The 6,000-nt window shown below is 36.4% G+C and overlaps 1 protein-coding gene across 46 annotated transcripts in view; it reads left to right on the top strand.

Annotated features, from left to right (window-relative positions):
- LOC106874649 (protein FAM135A) overlaps window positions 1–6,000 on the top strand; it is a 293,022-nt gene that overhangs the window by 73,267 nt on the left and 213,755 nt on the right. The gene's annotated exons all lie outside the window — the stretch shown is intronic.

The raw sequence follows: 6,000 nt of genomic DNA, 5'->3' as shown, positions 1-6,000 counted from the left end.
TATTAATTGAACAATAATTTGATGTTACTTAAGTTTTCACCTTAAATGTTTTTTCTTTCTACAGTAAAGATCTCGTTATAGGTTACGAATAAATAATTCGTTTCATCCCTCTTGCTCAGTTCTGCGTTCAAAGCTCTTTGAAGTCGAATTTGCCTTGAATCTCTTTGGAGAACTAACTATACAGTAAAAAAAGAAAAAAGAAAAAAAAAAGGATAAAAACGGAAAAATAAAAGTAACACAATGTAATTGTAAACTCTTGAGGATTTCAAGGGTTGGCATTTACTCATCTTCTCAGGGTAGGCCATCATTCTAGTTTAATATTGCTAGACGTTCTGGTACTTTTTCCCAACATTTCCCCATATACTGAATTGATCCAGTCAACTAATATATATATATAATGCTTGTGTGTGTGTGTGTGTGTGTGTGCAGCGACTCCATTGTGGAAGATCCATTTAATAATAATACACAAAACTACCCATGCCAACATGGAATATGGACGTGTAATGATGGCGATGATGATGATGAATTTATTTTAAAATATTTCACTTGTCAAAATTTTCCTTGCAATACTCCAACATAGTTGGGTGTGTGTGTGTGAAGGGGTGAAGACTGGTTAGATAGAGCAGATCCAAATTAAACTCTAATTAAACAGGCATCATGGTGAGTAAGATAGGTAGGGTTATAAGGATAGTGGCTGTGGATGGAGTGGAAACAGCTAGGTTCAATACTGCCCTTCATTATATGGATGACAGAGTATAGTAAAGGGGAGAGAGTGTGTCGCAGAGATGGGTGGGTTGAACAGGACCAATGCATATATATATATATATATATATATATATATATATATATATAATACAAATAATATGTGAGTATATGCATATATACGTACATGTATGTACATACCTACATCTACATGTATATATAGATGCATATCTGGGTACAGGATGTCATAAAAAAACATGGACAAAATGAAAAACAACATAAACAGAGCACAGAAAACACACAGGCCACATAGAGAACATATACTTCATCAGCTGCCACCATACTAAACTAAGCGTTTCGAAGAGTTATATCAATAATTAAGTATTGGGTATGTACCCAGTATTTAGCCAATGAAGCATGTTCACTGCCTATAGCTACCAGATATCATCTATGGTATTTACACAATTGTTGCTGGATCTTCCTCAGGAATCCCTCTGTGTTCATTGAATATATAACAAATGATAGAAATGGGAGGCAGAATATACAAGAAACTTTATTGCTCACAACGATTGTTTCGACCCATCCTGCATCCCGTGTAAGGGATCGATGCAGAATGGGTTCGAATGATTGTTGCGAGCAATAAAGTTTCTTGTATATTCCATTTTCTGTCTCTATCACTTGTTATATATATGTAGGAAAAATAAAGATAAACACAAGTTTATAATAGTGTTCACTGGGGACCTGTTGTTGAGCATTTACATGCATTTGGAACATCTATTGCAGGACTCCTAATAGTGAAATGTGCATAGGAACTTCAATCTAAACTTCTGTTTACCCTTATTTTTCCTACACTTGCTCTGAAGCTCATAACTAGTATTACTACCTAGTATCGCTACTAGTATTACTACAACATAACTAGTATTACTACCTATATATATATATATATATAGGTATGAACATAACATGTCCAGACCATGTGTTGGAGGGTTTAACAGGAGCTGAAGAGCTGCCTGAGCTATAAACAGACATGGAGCCTGGACAGCTCTTCAGCCAGCCAGGTCTTGTCAAACTGTCCAACCCATGCCAGCATGGAAAACGGACGTTAAATGATGTGTATTTTAATTTTTTTTCCTTTGTAGAAATCAAACCAGTCAACAAAGTGACAAAGCTCTTTTTAAAATCAAGACAACTTTGGGGGTTTGTTATTTGAATTGCTTGGTTTGTGCATATATCTGCATGTGGATAGACTTTAGTATTCTATTGTGTATTCCATATGTACATGTGATTGTGGGTTCAGTGCAGGAAATTCAAATGGAGAATCCCTGGAATGTTTAGCGAATTTTCATTGTACAGCTAATCAGTTGTATTTGAAGAATGTGAACCAGCTTGCTTTGATCTTTCATAGAGAACTCCAACACTCCTCGGCTTTTATGCAAGTCTGTTATGTAGCCAAAACACCAATGATAATAGATACAAATGAAAATCTGTAACCTGGATACAAGAGCTGTCAGTTTCTCATCAGTTCTGCAGTGTTCTCTTTTTCTCTAGCTTTTGACAAGACATTCTCATCCACCTGGCAGCTGATCACTACAACAGCACATGGTTTTTGTTCCATTTTTTGTCCCATGTCCTCCAGAACAGTATTTGGTCTGTTGTGCTTATGTCAAAGTACTGTTTTTATTGGAATATTCCTGTAGCATTCTTTATTTATTAATTCTGGTTCTGGTGTGCCTTTGGTATGGCCATCGAGATAATTCATCCTGTTTATAACGTTTTAAATGGTTTTAGCAACAATGCCATGTTCAGTAGCAAGTTAATATCTTATGGACAGTTTTGGACATCTGCTAATTGTATGTGTTACCTTCTACATTCATGTGGCACCGTCAACATTTTCTGTCACAACACTGAGGTCTAGAGACATCCATACCTCCCTTGTTGATCAGAGATTTAGTAGCTGTCTCCTGTTTCTGGATATTAAATGCATAGTTTTAGGTGGGATGTAATGTGTCTGTTGCATGTCCAAGAGAGGCTATTACATGTCAGTGTTGTTAGTATTCTCTAGCTTGCAGTATATTAACTCATGCATAACTTTTGGCTGGTATGAAGAGTATTTCTCCATGTCTCTGTTTATGTTGGTTAGTCCAGCCACTCTTGGTTCACTTGGAAGGAGTTCTTTACTTAATCTCATAATATTACTCTCAGAATATGCTTGTACTTATTTCTCTCTTTACTTTTTTCTCGTAGTTTCTTATGATAACAAAGTTTTTCACCTAGGCTGACCATTTATGTTTACGGGCAATTGGTTTACCTGTTAGTGTCTCTTATTGACAGTTACCATAGACCTTAGATAATCTACCATGAAGTTGCAGCTGGTGGTTCATAAATTTTTCATTCACTTTGCAATTAACAATAGTATCTAATTGTCCAGTATTTTTTCTGACTTTGCAGACATTTGTCTGGAGAGAGCAACATCCATTTTGGTGTCTTCACAGTTGATTTCTGTTACTCTGATTTGTTGGCAAATGGTGGCTGCAGCACGGTTATATAGTAGGACATTAAGTGTTCAGAAGTTGGAGCTCTCAATCTGGCCTAGGTGTTCCTTAGCAACATAGCTGATCATAGATAACATCAAGTCTGTAGATTTTCTATTCATTCATGTTATAATTGTTCTTTCATGTAATTGTTTATTAATGAAAATGATGTTTCATTTGAATTTTACTGTTAAATGTACTTTCAGTTGTTTATATTCTCCCATTTCTGTTTATTCCTAAGCAATTACTCCTCATCCATGTAAGTAGTAATGTTTTCATCTTTGTCTTACTGTTGTTACAGTGCTTGAGTTTGATGTTGTTTTCAATTTCCTGAGAAGAACCCCTTGGTCTGTTCTGACTTGTATTTGATATGTAATTTTGATGGTAAAGGCAAATTTTTTTGTCTGTTTGTGATGAAATGCCAGTAATTGGGGTATTTTACATCCCAGTCACTTTCCATCCTTTTCATACAATTAATTGAAGGTTCTCGTTTTGCCTTTTTATAGAATTGATGGAGGTTTTGATTCAATTCAAAAGGTCCACTGAAATTTGTCTTCATAATTCTATGATCTATGATAACTGACCCCAGTCTCCTGTCCAGCCATGGTGTATGTAGTAGTAATTCTATGTATTGAGTTTTAGTTGATTTTTCACTTCTTGATTCCTGCTTTAATTTTCTCTAAAAAGCAAGCCTCTCCACATTCATCTGAAGTAGATAGCCAACTTTTTTTTTACCAGTCTTGTTTCAATGGTAAAAGTTGTAGGGGATAGCATTCATTGAATAAAAGATGAATATCCCACTTATTTCTATGTAACACACTTTGATTTGCACTTGAGCACAGTGTACAATGAGCTCATCATCACTATACATCTCTCTCATTTCTGTTCTTGTACTTCATTTACTACCTTCACCTGTAACCACATCCAGAGTCTAGCGAACACAGAGGATATTCTACTGAACCTCTTCATCCACTCCACCTGTTTAGCAAAATCTTATCAAGGTAGATCCTTATATTAACTATGGCAGTGTTAGGGTGTCCCATCTTGCTGGAACTAAAACTTTACATCTTTAGAATCCTCTTAAATGATTAGCATGACAGATTGTCATAGCAAGTTCAAGCAAATAGGACCAATCACATACCATTGGAAAAGAATGGTCCAATTAATCCATTTGATGATAAACCACATCATCCACTCCTTGTAAATTTACATGATGTTCCTCTGTAATATGTAAATTGTCTCCATTGGGTTCAGTTGTGTCAGTTAATTGAGTCATTTGATTTAAATGTAGTTTCATTACTCCAAATAATCTTTGTTGAAAAGTGTGCGTCTTCTGCACACATTCTGTTCTGCATCATCTTCATTTGAGAACATGGAGAATTCTTGGAATGTAACTTTTCCAATGGCAGTACATCAAAATGCAATGGATGCTTATTCATCATCACCATTTAGCGTCTGCTTTCCATGCTGGCATGGGTTGTACGGTTTGATTGAAAACTGGTAAACTGGGGAGCTGCACCAAATTCCAGTCTGATTTGGCATAGTTTCTACGGTTGGATGCCCTTCCTAATGCCAACCACTCCAAGAGTGTAATGGGTGCTTTTTACATGCCACTGGCATGTGTACCAGTTATGTGACACAGGCACTGGCCACAACTATGATTTCACTTGGCTTCACAAGTCTTCTCAAGCATGGCATATCGCCAATGGTCTCGGTCACTTGTCATCACCTACTTGAGTGATTTTTACATTCCATCAGCATGGGTGCCACTTATGTGATATGGGCATCGGCCACAGCCATGATTTCACTTGACTTGATGGGTCTTTTCAAGCACAGCATATGCCCGAAGGTCTCAGTATACTGATTTTGAAAAGTCTTATCTCACAATTTGCTTGTTGCACAAATTTTCATGAACTCTGGCAATACATTTCTACTATCCTTCCTTACTTTGAGGGGCTTGTTGATGTACATGATCTTTCAGAACATTTCTTGTGAACATTCTGAGCAGTTAAATCTGCTTCAAACTTATTTCTAATTTAAATGATGGTGAGTCATGCAGGTGGATTGATTTGAAACTACCCACTGAAACTGTCTTTGCACTTTTATTGCATTTACTAACTTCCAAAAGCACTTAAGGATAAATTTCCTTTGTTCAAAGCTTAGTCCAATTTCTTTCATTATTTCTGATAGGTTAAATGTAAAAGGAAATGAAAATTGAGTTATCAGCTGTTAAAGCTTGTATATATTGTTTTGGGAACATCCGATGTGAGTGTATGTATGCATGTGTATATATATATATGTATATATATATATCATCATCATCATCATTTAATGTCTGTTGTCCATGCTGGCATAGGTTGAACAGTTTGACCAGAGCTGCACCAGACTCCAGTCTGATTTAGCATGGTTTTTATGGCTGGATGCTCTTTCTAACACTAACCACTTTACAGAGTGTACTGGGTGCTTTTACGTGGCACCACACAGGTGCTTTTATGTGATGCTGCACAGGTGCTTTTACATGGCACCACACGGGCACATACACACACATATAGGTATGGGCATGGTTGTGTGGATACAATTCAACTATGTCATTTCCAGTTATATCTCACTAGTGACTCTTAGAGAAGATGTCTTCTCCTATAGCTTCAGGCTGACTAGTGCCTTTTGAGTGGAGCTGTAAATAGAAATTGTAAAGGAGTCTATCAAATATATGTATATTTCTGTGTATGTGTGTCTCAAATTCCACATATTTATGTCCCCACCCATG

Source organism: Octopus bimaculoides, chromosome 7, assembly GCF_046866305.1.
Source record: "Octopus bimaculoides isolate indiv1 chromosome 7, ASM4686630v1, whole genome shotgun sequence".
Classification (NCBI taxonomy): Eukaryota; Metazoa; Mollusca; class Cephalopoda; order Octopoda; family Octopodidae; genus Octopus; species Octopus bimaculoides.
This window is presented reverse-complemented; position numbering and strand designations above follow the sequence as displayed.